This window comes from Crotalus tigris, unplaced genomic scaffold, assembly GCF_016545835.1.
Source record: "Crotalus tigris isolate CLP2741 ecotype Arizona unplaced genomic scaffold, ASM1654583v1 scf7180000018464.579312, whole genome shotgun sequence".
Classification (NCBI taxonomy): Eukaryota; Metazoa; Chordata; class Lepidosauria; order Squamata; family Viperidae; genus Crotalus; species Crotalus tigris.
In genome coordinates this window covers 452,163-465,855 of record NW_024097020.1, presented here as the reverse complement: position 1 = coordinate 465,855, position 13,693 = coordinate 452,163, and the positions used below count along the sequence as shown (strand labels likewise).

At 34.4% G+C, this 13,693-nt stretch overlaps 1 protein-coding gene across 1 annotated transcript in view; it reads left to right on the top strand.

The window, feature by feature from the left end:
- The window catches only part of LOC120312229 (transient receptor potential cation channel subfamily M member 3-like), a 343,098-nt gene that overhangs the window by 108,264 nt on the left and 221,141 nt on the right, over positions 1-13,693 (top strand). The gene's annotated exons all lie outside the window — the stretch shown is intronic.

Below are 13,693 nucleotides of genomic sequence, written 5' to 3'. Positions count from 1 at the left end.
AGCAAGATACCACCTATACTATACCTGTGCATTTGGTTTTTCTTGCCTAAATGTAGAACCTTACCTTTTTCACCATTGAATTTCATTTTGTTAGATAGTGCCCAATGTTCAAAATCCTTCTGTATCTTAAGTCTATATTCTGGAATGTTGGCTATTTCTGCCAGCTTGGTGTCATCTGCAAATTTGATGAGTTCCCCATCTATCCCCTCATCCAAATAATTGATGAAGATGTTGAAGAGCACCGGGTCCAGAACAGAACCCTGGGGCACTCCACTACACACTTCTCTCCATATAGATGCAGTTCCATTGAGGACCACACTCTGAGTACGGCTAGCCAGCCAGCTAAGAATCCATCTGGTGATGATGCTGTCTGACCCACATTTTTCTATCTTATCAAGTAGTAGGTTGTGGTCTACTTCATCAAATGCCTTACTGAAATCCAAGTAAATTATATCCACAGCATTCCTCTGGTCCACTAATTTTGTCACCTGGTCAAAGAATGCAATAAGATTTGTCTGGCGTGATCTGTTTTTGACAAACCCATGTTGGCTTTTAGTAATGACTTTGTTTGTCTTTAGGTGTTCGCTGATTCATTGTTTGATTATCTTTTCCAGAATCTTCCCAGATATTGAGGTCAGGCTGATAGATCTGTAGTTTCCTGGATCCATTTTTTTCCCTTTTTTGAAGATGGAAACTACAACAGCTCTTTTCCAGTCCTCTGGTAGTTCCCCTGTGTTCCAGTGCTCTTTGTCTTCTGGCAGGTGCATATAGACATTTGTAAGCACGAAAAAGTGCACTTGCACCTTTTTTGTAGGCAAGATAAACTCTAAATTGATATGAACTATGCAAAAATGAACTATAAATAAAGGCAAAAAGTGAACAACCATACTTAAAACAAAGAAAACAAAGAATATAAACAATTGGGCATATTACCAATATAGCAAGTACTAAACAATTTTCATAAAATGCAAATGAAAAATCCCTCTACTTTAAAATACCATGAAATTCTTCCCAAGTAAAATATATTGCATAAATTTTCACTAATAAAAATGCCTTTCAAAAATGGATAGATTATGCATGCATTTCTAGAAATTGGCCAGTACTCAATATTTTTGTCTACACTTCAACTTTTTCCTACTTATTTTTTGTTAGGAATAGTCATCTAAGATACGATTTGGCTGCTTTTTAGACAAATTCTCTAGTCACACCAAAGATGTACCAACATTGACTTTGTGTTGTTATAAATACCAAAAAAGTGTAAATACTGATGTCATTGTGAGTTAGCATAAAAGAAGCCAAATTCCTTATTTCATTTACAAAGAAATAACATGTTATAAACAGTTTGCCAACTCTCATAGAAGATTATAGTAGAATTATTGGCAACTTGACATCATATAAAAGAGTAGTAGTAAATGTTTTCAATCTGTTTTTCTTTTTCCAAGTTTAGGGGATCTAAGGCTAAGGATGAAAATGGGGATATTTAGGGAGGTTCCAGTCACACTTTTGACCATCTCCACATAGCTGACAAAATGGCCAAAAATTGTATCATTTTTTAAAGCCCAGAATCACCAAATTTCTACAATTTTCATGTACTAGGCATACCCTTCTGTTGTTTTCCAAAGCAGTTGCACTATATATTTTCAATTCAGAAGTATGTAACATTATTTCAAGAATGTCCCTCATAGAGTTATACTGTCATTCTTTTGCTTACAGTTTTGACCCAGTGACCCCCACATTATATTAATTGTTGTAAGAATCAAAAATATATTCTCATATGTTACTCCTTTTCAGATTTTTGATGATAAATCTCTGTATAGTTTTTTGTGCATCACTTGCATATAGCATATCATTCTTTGAAAATATTACATAAGAATTTAGCAAAAATTATTTGCTTGTTAGTATAATTTTTCCAGATTTCTTCCCAAGATAATTAAACAGATTTATCCCCATGAACATGCTTTCTCTCACATGAACAAAGTATTTGACTTTTCTTTTTTTTCTCTTTACAACAGTAAACCATAGAATAATATCCTAGTTAATTGAATTTAAGTAAAAGTTTATTCTACTTATTTCCAAGGAAAAAGTGTTGCTAACAGTAAAAGATTGCCAATTGTGAATGCTAACTGTTTGGTAATTTTAATGCTGGATGTAATTTTTAAACCACAATGACTTTCAGGAGTGTAGTAAAATTGGTTACCGTTGAATCCTTGAGGATTTTCCGAGAATAGTTATAGCTGAAGTAATTACTCCTCTATTCTGTACTTTGTTTCTTCTTTCTGTCATGTTAACATATCCAAAAGTTTGTTTCTTTCTCCAGTGGGATTTGTGATAGTATTTATCAAAATCACCATTATTCTTTTAAAGGTATAAGCTTATAAACCCTATTAAATTGGTTCTACATATATTAAGTGTAAAGCAATCCTGTAAAATTCATATTACAATGCAATCAGAGAATGTTTAAATACCATAAAACAAGAACTGACAATGTTTAACTAAGCTCATTATCATCCAGATGTGCAAAATAGTCTCCTCAATTCCACTACCATCCACCATGACCAAAATTATAGTAGTTATTTTATCAGCACATCCAAAGAGCATTACATGTGTGGTATGTAATTACTTGGGTTTTTTATGAGTTTTGTCTACAAAATACAACAAAATTATATTTGCTTAATTAAGGAAATCTATAAGATGTAGGGTATTGTATATTAATACAGAATTTCACAGGGATGTTTAGGGGATGAGCATAGGAGCTAATATGCTTGCGAGCTCAAAAGTAAGAACTTACTAGTAAGAACATACAGTACCCTTGCTTTAAGCTTATCCTGTTTTCCCCATTTCCCTAAAGGTGCCTGCAGTCAACATTATGACTGTGCTGGGAATAAGGAAAGTGTAAACTCATTGATGTTGCCTTGTCAGATTATTACAGTGCTAAAGTGTTTGCAGAAACATTATAGATTGTTTTAATAAATAAAAATAGTATGTTTGGCACATTTTAATTTTCACTGTATTTGTCTTTTCTGTATCTGCTAACTTGAAAGTAGGTATTCTGTTTTGAGTGTGGGTGTTGTGGGTGTGCTGTTAATTTTTTTCCCCCTTCAATTTCTTTCCACATGATTCTAAACTGTTTGTTGGGCCCATTTAATCTTAACATAAGCTTTGTTTATGAGCATGCTAGTTGTTTGGAAAATTGACTTATAACTCACATCCCTCTGGCTAAAGTCGGTCACCTTGCAAGCACCAGCTGGTATCTCCTTATACTAAATAGCTACATTTCACCTATCACCAGCACTAGTCCTCTAGAATTAACTTCTACAAAAAATTATCTGTAATCGATCAACATTTTAAAAAGTGTTTAACCTCCCCCCCTCTCTTTGGTGGGCCTTTGTAAGACTGATTAAATTATTAAAACTGTTTAGAAATGTATTGTTATTTTGATATAAGATTTATATATTGTTTTAAACTAATGGACTATTCAGTTTCTTGGGATGAATATTAAATTCTATTGTAGTGATTTCATCTACTAACGTTTGATGTTTTATTTTATTAATTCATTTTGGGACCGTCTTAATGAAAAATGAAACAACTGCTATTAATAGACACAGAAAATATACTTGGAATGATACCATTATTAATATAGAAAAATTGTTATAAATGACACATATGATGCCATACCATGCCAGTTTCTTTTTAGATTCCATATATCCACTGAAGATAATAAACTAATTAAGGATTTCTGGGTTCATAGAAAGATGAACCTGTGTGGGATAGTTGAAATCATTGTGGGATCAACAAACCTGTCAAATCCGACACTCTGTTCCTGCTGTGGTTAACCAGATGCCTTTTTGTATTGCAGGTATTATGTCCCCAGCATTTATTATTAGAGCTATATTAAAAATAAAGTAGATGCAATGGTTAGTTGCTATTGATAGTCTTGGCTCCATAGATATCTTTATCTTCCTCTCTTTGCAGTGTTTTTTTTAAATGTAGCTAAAGCAATCTAGAAATGGAACATTTATATACGTTTAAGTAGAATGACAATTGTGCTTGTTGGCTGTGTATTGTGCCTGCAGCCTCTTAGTAGTAACCCAATATCTTTAAAAGTTTCATTGCATTTTTTCCTTTAAGTCAAAGGCATCATTTAAACTGTGTTATGCATATATGCCTTGCTTCCTAACACTGAAAAGTTTCGGAGGTATCAGCACTAAGTTGGGACTTGGTTTCTTTAGAAGAAGATCTCTGGGGAATGATGATAGTTCTGTGATACAAATATATACAATACAGAGAAAAATAAGATGACACATTTATTGCATTGCAATGCAACAATGCAATACATTTATTGCATTGCAAAGATTACTCTTCCACACCAGATTTCTAGATGTATCTGCAGCATTTTGCAGGTTACTTGCTCGTTTCCACTACAGGATGACCACAAAAATGATGTTTCTTCTTGATCCTTGGGAAAAAGTAAGATGAAGTAATTTCCATATCGTCTCAGCCTCCATCATCCATCTTGGGCTATTAAAACACAATGACATCTGTCACCTGCCCCTTTGATGTTAGGAGGCGTTGTCTCTGAGTACCTATTTTAGTAATTCCGTTTACAGACATCTTGAACTCAAGAAATTAGGTCAAGTTTTAGGGGAAAAAGGAATCCTTTGGGGTCACCTTAACCAACCTCCTCCAAACCCATAACAGTTGAATGCTCCCTTCAAGTTCATATAGCCATAATCACATTTGACACTTTTAAAGGCTTAACCGCTTTAAAGGCAGTGTAGTGTGTATACGGCATTGAAAAGAAAAGCCACAGTTTTTTTTAAGTAGAGCCATTTCCCTCTTCATGAAAGAATGCATAAAAATGCACAGATTAAGGAAGAAGGAGGCTTCCCTAATCCAATGTACTTGGTTACATTGGTTGTAACAGAGTTATAGTTCCTTTTTTCTGAGACATACATGAAAATAGATATTTTCTTATGTATTTAGTTCATCGGGAAATGTCTTTTAACCTGAAGGATTCTAGTGTTATGCCATTCATTGATCTGTGAGACCTCACATGATTTACTTAGCAAAAAAAAAAAAAAGAGAAGGAAAAGAAAGGCAAACAATTTTCAGTTATATTTTTTAAGTAAAATTGGCAGCTTGCCAGGAGGCATCCCTATTTATTTTCTAATAATAGCATGTATGCATTACAACATGACTATTATAATTTTAAATTAAAATTTTTAAAATCAGACACAGTTCAGCAAAGAGTGATTAGATGATTTTTAACCATTTCAGAGCTAGCTAGCTCTTCTCATTATCGTCATTAAGCCCCTCCCTTTTCCTTGAAAGCTTTTTATCTTTACTTATGCTCCAGAGGAGAAATTGGAGTCTACTTGTTCGCTGGATTGCCTGATATATTTTGTTGCTAGTTTCCCCATGATAAGAAGCAAGCAAAAACAGAATGCTTGTGTTCTAAAGGAAAGGAGCAAGAATGAGCACACAGCTCTACTGCAGGCATTTTTTTTAGAGCATGCTGTCCCTTTCTCTGTAATACGGTGCAGCCCTCCCCTGAGCAGCAGCAAGCAGTCTGATTGCTCTCATTCAACATATTTGGTATGCATGAGCACAACCAATCCAAGCTGGGAAGGTGTTTTCTTACGGAGGATCAGTGGCTAAAGCAAATCAGTGGCTAAAGCACTTTGTCAGGTTTTCAGTCAAGTTAAAATAGACATCTGGCTAATGGAATTGCAGGTGTGGACCCCTAATGGACATGGAATTTCAGCACAGTGGAAGAGCATTTGTTTTTTAGACATTGGTGAGGTTTGTGTTTCATTATTCCGGTGGAATATTTGAGGGTCATGAGTCAAAGTGATGCTCCCCGACCACTAAATTGGACCATTCGGAAGCTGTGCCATGCTGCCTTTCTCCCATCTGTCAGACTACTTAAGGTACTGTGAAAACACTGTGTTTTACTATTGTGATTATGTTGTTAACTATTTTTCACACTGCAATTATAGTAAAAATCCACAATTACTTTTTACAGTAGATGCTGCTTTTTTCAGTCAGTGTAGATATTCTGCTGCTCATAGGTAGGTAAGAAAAGTGCATTTGTAGACTTGGGTGGAATTCTTAGCATGGGTATAGTGTCAGTTGCATTTAATGCTAATATAAAATGTTTGAGATAGCAAGGATAATTTGCATGGTACAGGTATAGACTGAGAGAAATGCCAACAGCTCTCCGTTTCTCTTATTAAATCTCCAGATTCATTTATGGGAACAATGGAGTGTTGTGTTTATGTTTGGTAATTCCCATTGCAGTTTATATAAAGACTAGTTCAGAATCTTCCCATGGAGATATAAGATCAGTTTCTGGACAGAGGAAAACTTCCTACTCATAATTCTCTCCTCCATCTAGAAACAAGCTTTTTTTGTTTTTCTTAAGCATCTGTGCCTTGGTTGTTGTTACAAAAGTGGCATAAGCTCCTTTTGATCCAGTAGAAGACGACCCTGAGCATATCCTATATTTAACTATACAATAATTTCTGGGTACCATTGAGACTGATGTATTCTACTTGAATAAATTTTAGACCAACCTTAGAATGGGATATGTTGAGAAACAAGCATTTAGGGTCTGTTTGTAAAAGTGGGTTTTATTAGACAAGAGTCTGATACTTTTGCACTTTTGTTTCACAAAAACTTCCACTTTGCTTAATGAGGTTTCTCCCAGATGTGGCCACAGGTTTAAAGCCACACTAACCATTACATGCCATTGTATAATGCTTCTAGTATACAGAATGTGTTAAATGGAAATGCAGCCACTGAGCTTTGATCTATGGCTAGAAAGCTAGAGGGAAGTATTTTTCCTTTGTCCCATTTCTCTCTTCCAAGCTGTGCTCCACCAGCTGTTCATAGGCAGGGAAGAAGTAGCAAGAAAAAAAATCAAGCAGACTCTCTCGGGTGTTCTTATCTACATTCCTCCACCCACCCCTAAATCATACTGCATTGTTATGATCTCTGACTATAGCTTTGCTATAAAGGACTTCCCTAACATGAAAGAATGTGGAAGGATCTGAGGACATTTTGTGATCCAACCTAAGGCAAATGCATCAAGTGCTTGGTTCTAAAGGCAACACAGAATGGTATAAAAGAGTACTAACTGCTTTTAGAGATAGCAATTATAAATATATCTAATTATTTCTTGCTAATGGCACAACCTTAAGTAGAAATTTATATAGGAGTTATTTATTAGAGAAAACATTTGTAAAAGGAGGGTCATTCTGGGATGAACCTCCGGAATCAACATGCATGACACTGTGTACATATGTTTGCTGTGAACTAGTTTGTGGATCAAGCCAGTCCATAATCCTACAAATTTATCAAATTATAACAGGAGGAAGAGGAAGGATCACAATCACATCCTGTTTCTAGTAAAATGTAAAATGCTCCTGCTGGTCTGAACTTCGGAAAAAATATTTTTTAAAAAATTCCAAAATTAAGAATGAATTGTTTTTAAGATGGTTATTCTTAGTTGGCAGCTTCTGATGAGTATAGATGCCATATTATTACAGAGGAGTTTCTCTGAGCTAGAAAATGCCTGAATTTCTTCTGAAAATTGTTCAGAAATTCCCAATACACCTATATTTTTATAGCTGAAGTTTGATTATTGTTCTCTTATTGTAGTATCTTATGATATCTTAAAAACTTAGCAGTTTCTTTTCTCATAAGCTTTCATAAAATGATCCATGGGTAAATGCCGCAATTGCATACCACTTTTCTGAACCACAAGAGCTCTTTATTATTATTTTAGTAGCAGCAGTTGAGTTGGAGTAGGTAGGAGGGAAATACAAAGCCAAGAGTCCTAATAGAAGGACTGAGTTCTTGTTTTTAGCTTTTGGTGTGAACATGTAAGCATTTGAAACTTAGAGCATTTGAATAACTATAAATTAGATGTATGGGAACAAATAGTTTTCAATATAGTTCAAAATGGAAAAAAAGCTAAAATAGTATTTCTCTCCTTCTTCTCCCCATGGACGCTATAACTATTTCAAAAGTGAATCAGAATCAATTTGGAAAAATCTAAAAGATGTTTTATTTATTTTATTTGCCACTTATCTTGCCATGGGGCTATTTGAGGAGCTTACAAAAAGGAATAAATAAAAAAGAAGATATGAGAACAGTGTAAATGAACAAAAGTAAAATAATAGTACAATAAAATAAACAATGAAAAAGAACACAATGAGAATACATCAATATGACAACCAAAAAGATGGACAGGTGAACAGTAGAGAGCAAGGGAGGGGAGGTGGAGTCCGCCATCAGCCACCTCCATCATTGACCTCTCCCCTCTCCATTTGGCTCCCAGCCAGGAAATCTAATTTCTATAATACAGCTAATTTTTATTTTCACAGTGAAACTTTATTTGTAGATTGTCTTTATTCCCTGAAGTTAATGGATAATATCAAGTTAAAAGTTAATATCTGAATATCCTACAGGAATACATCATGCCACTCCATCAATTGCACAGTATTCAGCAGAGATCTCTAGATTCTCATTATATGGATCTATTAAATGATACTCAGTTACACAAAGCAACAGTGGATAAACTGTGAGACACAAAAATCTAATTTGTGAAAAGAGTATTATTCGTAATTGCTGCAGATTCAAGCTAACCAATCTAATAGCACAGACAGAGAAAGTTACATGGTATTTTTAATATTTTAGTGTTATAAGCCACCTAAGTGGTGCCTTTTAGTGCCCCAAGCCAGTGTTGGCTCCTGGTGACTGCCTGGATAAGTCTCTACAGTTTTCTTGATGTTTTCAGAAGTGGTTCACCAATGCCTGCTTCCTAGGTCTGAGAGAGAAGGACTGGCTTAAAGTCACTCAGCTGGCTTTGTGCCTTGTAATCTCCTAGTTTCTAATCTTCTGCCTTGACCACTACAGCAGAATGGTTCTTTAGATTGTGGTGGCATAAAATCACTGTAATAAGTAAAAGAGGAATATAAGAAAAGCAAAATTTTCTCCTTGATTTGTAGCTCAGGTTTTAACAGTATTTTAGCTATGGTTTTCCCCAGCAAAGCAGGGAACTGTTCCGCAGAGCAAGATAAATTCTTTAAAGGAAGGTTGCCAAGACTGTCCAGGAGCTGTCCAGCTACATGAATAAATAAAGAATCTAAAGACAAGCTGTTAATCAAAAAAAGGTTTAACTAATACAAATGAATTATATCTCTTAATCCTGTACTTCTTTCTAAAGATAAAATATTTTTTATCTCCCAGAATTCCAAGTGGGTTGTTTTGATGTTTTTAGGCCTGCAATTGTCGTCAGAGGCAAAACTGTAGGTGTCCTGTGTCCAATTACTCATCCTCTATCTCTAAGAATGGTCCTTATAAATCAGAAAACTACTCTAAGGTGTAGTCTGTATACCAAGGTATTCTGAGTATTTTTGATGCTTTGAATCTTACAATAAACCGATTTGATTCTTCTTTATTGTATGCTAAGAGTATGGGTCCTCTTGTTAGGTAACCTGATGAAGCTGATATATAACCCACACATTCATAAATGTATGTACATCCTTACTATGCACACAAATATTTCAGCCTCTTTTTTGATGGAACATCTTACTATATGAGGTATGGAAACACTGTTTTACTTTTGTAATGTGGTTAAACCTTATTGTTCCATCAAGCCTTTGGTACATGTAGAGAACATGGGCTGATTTTGTGTTATTTCCTGTTTTAAATACTGATTTTGTGTTATTTCCTGTTTAGCTTTTATTTTTATTGTGTTACAAATATTGTGGAATTATATTATAAATATTCTGGAGCTTTTCTCTTCTTGAAAGTAGGGCAGCATATACAAAGTGGCATAAATCAGGGTTTTCAAACTGGAACCTTACTCTTCTCCAAAAACTCAATGAAGTTCTGTGAGATCCTAAGGACAACAGTTGAGCAGAATGTCCACTGCAATTTTTCTAGGGTACACAGATTTGCAGGTCAGAAATTCTCTGGGTATTTCTTTAACAGGTTTTAAGTTTAAAAAATTGAAATGTCCTGATATAAATAATTAAAATGATACCAATATTAATATGATAAAATTATTCATTTATCACATTTATATCTCACTGATAGATAGTTGTTAATAACCTAAATGCCCCAAGGTGCCTCCTGGAGACTGAAGGTGGAAGAAGGTATCTGTTGGCTTTATTTGAAATGTCAGAATGTATTTCAGCCAGATCATCTCTGGCACCTCCTGGAATGCATAATATGTCACAATGAAGGTTGATTGTCCTCACTTTTGTCTCTCCTACTGAGCTGTGGCTACTGATTCTGGACAGTTGATAATGAGATTTGAGTATCAGTTTTCTAAATGAAAGGAAAATATTTGACCTCTGCTATGAAAACATCATGCTTGTACTATCCTTGCTCTTACGAACCATAAATGAGACTTTTCTTTTTGTGGCTTTTATTCAGCCCCAAACATTTTCTCATAGGAAAGTTTGCGAGCAACTTTGCCTTTGGGGAATGATCCAGCTCCCTCTTGTTATTTATCTTTGAAATTTATCTTTGTTTGCTTTTCCTCTTCTCCTCCTTCTCTTGCACACATAGGAGAAAGAAGAGGCTGAAGATGAGATTAGGAAACAAATAAAACCTTCCTGACCTTGGCTTCTGTTTGTGAAGGAATGGTATATGGATTCTTCTCTAAAGAGTGCTCAATATTTTTATTTTGTTTAAGGCTTCCATCAACTCTTATGTTGCCATATATTGTCTAGTCGTCCACCAGAAAAGACACTGGTAGCCAGTAGCCTCTTTTCAGGTTCAAAATCAGCAGTGAGTTGAAATACACCCATCCCATTCATTTCATTACTGTTGCTGAAGTGGTTCTTTCAAAAGTCTTGCTAAAATTCTTTTGTATCCCGGTTAAATTAAATTTTCCTAAATATTAGGAAAAATAACCCTCATATAATAAAATGTTTCACTTTTACTCATGATTTTATTGTTTCATCAGTCTTCTGTTTATTGTTCATAAACTCTGAGACTCACAATTTTAATAGTAGTATTTTAAAAAATACAATGTCTGATTGCTGGAGAACATCTTTTATTATTATTTTTTTATCCCTTAGGAAGAAGTCTTGAATCTAAAACTTCACAGTTGCACTTCTGTAGAAATAAAAAGAGTTTTGCTCCTTTTTTTTTAGAAATCAGAAATGCCAAATTGTGGCCTGTCAACTCACGAATTTACTAGCAGATTTGGAGTTCAGCCTAATCTATCTACAGACTTTTTATTGTGGATCACAAAATGAATGGAAATTATCATTTAAATACCTAGACCTGCAGGATAAAAATCTTAAAAAATGAAATACACATTAATAAATTAAATGTGCATATGCTATTTCCTATTGACATTCACATCTACATTTCCTTATAATTGGCAAGTTGCAAATAGCATGAGTTAGTTCAAAAATCAATCAGACAATGCCCAAACAGCAATTAAAAAGGGAAATGTGAAGAAAATAATTTCTGAGATTGTCTATGCTCTAATATCGTGTTTCTTAATCAGCAACTTTTCAGTTCTACAGACTTCAAGTCCTAGAAATCCCCAGTAGAATGGATGACTGGAGAATTTTGGGAGTTGAGGTCCATGAATCTTAAAGTTGTTAGGATTGAGAAACACTGCTGTAATAACATAGGTATGTAATTCTTAGTTTTTAGTGTCATATTAGTTTTGTTGGTCATATTAACCATGTGGCTAAGAAACAACCAAGGAAGACATCTGTTGTTTTCCTGTTAACCACTGCTCATGCAAATGGAGATGCGCACATGCGCTTAACCACCGCTCACACAAATGAAACTATGCTCTCTTGACCAGCACTTGTGCGGAACCATCCCCCCCCTCCGCTGATCCACAAAGTTGAAAAGTTGGGGAACTCAGGTATAATTAACCTATAGTAGAGAATATGTAAGATTGTTATGCTATTTTTTTTTAAAAAATGAAATTAGTTCTTTATTACAATGTGATTTCATTCTGAGGAATATCTTCTATTAATTTGACCCCTATTTTCTTTTATCTTCAGTTGTCAAAACTGCAAAAGGAAATTAAACTATTGCGCTATTAAATTTAAACTATCATTGGTAATAACTGAAAACATTAATTTCATTTTAAAAACACTATGCTAATATTTATAATATATTAAAATTAAACAAAATTATTTTGTTTAGAAAAAGTAGTGACGTGCTTAGGCTACTCATAGTGCTAGATGTATAGTGTTGTTAATGTTGTCAGCAGCAAATTGCTCATAGAAGTCATCACATGCCAACCGCAATGTGTGGCCCACTTAAAATCATGCACAAGATGTCCCAGTAATAGTCATATGGATGAAACCAAATTGTCCTTGATACCACAAATGAATTGTACCAAAATAGTTTAGTGCAACAGCTTGTCATCTGTGAGTAAGCCTGTCATGCATGACTGCTTTGTGTCTGTTCTCTAGTTAGGGCATCTATTTTTCCCTACTTAAAGAGCATTAAAAACTTTATTTTACTTGTTTTACAAAGAAAGCCAGAATATAACTTTTTAAAATAAATGCATTTAATTGTTTCAAAGCATGGTAAGCTGGTAGTGTAGGGATGATGTTGAGGGAGAGATTGATTAATATAGAAAAAACTGAGACTTTCAATATTGCTGTTAATTTATAAGGGCTTTTATAAAGGATTCCCTTTTATTTCATTTCTTTAAACTCTTGCACAGAAGTAACATTCTGAATCTAAAGTCAGGAAAACAAGCTTAAACCATTTTTTTTGGCTTGGAAATTGGTGTTTTTCTGTATTATGATATTACACAACCTATGACTAAGAATAGAGTATGTTGCTTCTAGAGGCATCTGACAACTGTAACTCTCCAGATTTGCAAAGTCGATGCAGGGGAATCTGTGATTGTTGGATGGTTGTTGACTTGCTTTCCTTAAAGAAGTGTCAGTGACTTAAATTTGGCATAAAAATGAATGTAAATATCAATACTTTTTAAAAAAAACACCTTGATTTAAATGACTTTGAGGCATGATCCAAACCCAATTTATCCCCACTCCAGTCAGATCCACCATGGAAGAATAAGGAAGAGAGAAGACATCAGCTGTGTAGAGCATGGTTCAGTAAGAACTGTCCCACAGTGAAATGCTTCACCTTTTGTTTTTCCCTTCCTATTTTATGCATGGAATGTCAGGTGCATCCCAGACAAAACATTTGACAAATCAAACCCAAAGGTGTTGAGGTAGAAGAAGTGCAATGAGGCAGTTTCAATGCTTCAGTATAGAAAGTAGAATTTGGAAGAGGCATCAGGAATAGCCAATTTAACTAAGAGTTCTCAACAAAACTAAAGGAAAGTTTATAATTCCCTCATGAACTTTTATGTTGTATATAATTTGCTTATAAGAAAAGCCAATGCCCTTGTATAGGATTTTTTTCTATTCTGTTTTTTTTATTATTGGAACAGACAGTGTTTAAATTTCAGTAAATAAAAACGTGCCATTTTCAAAGTAGAAAATTTAGAATGGAATGTAGTAGGTGCTGTAGGCATTAAATAGGACATTCCTGTATCCTAAATTATATTATCAAAGTTAGTTTCTTTTCATATTAATGAATGCTGTTTGCTCAACATTTTCTTTTACAATTTCTAAATGATTTTCCTAGATTTATCTTGTAGGAACAAGTTGTTAAATAT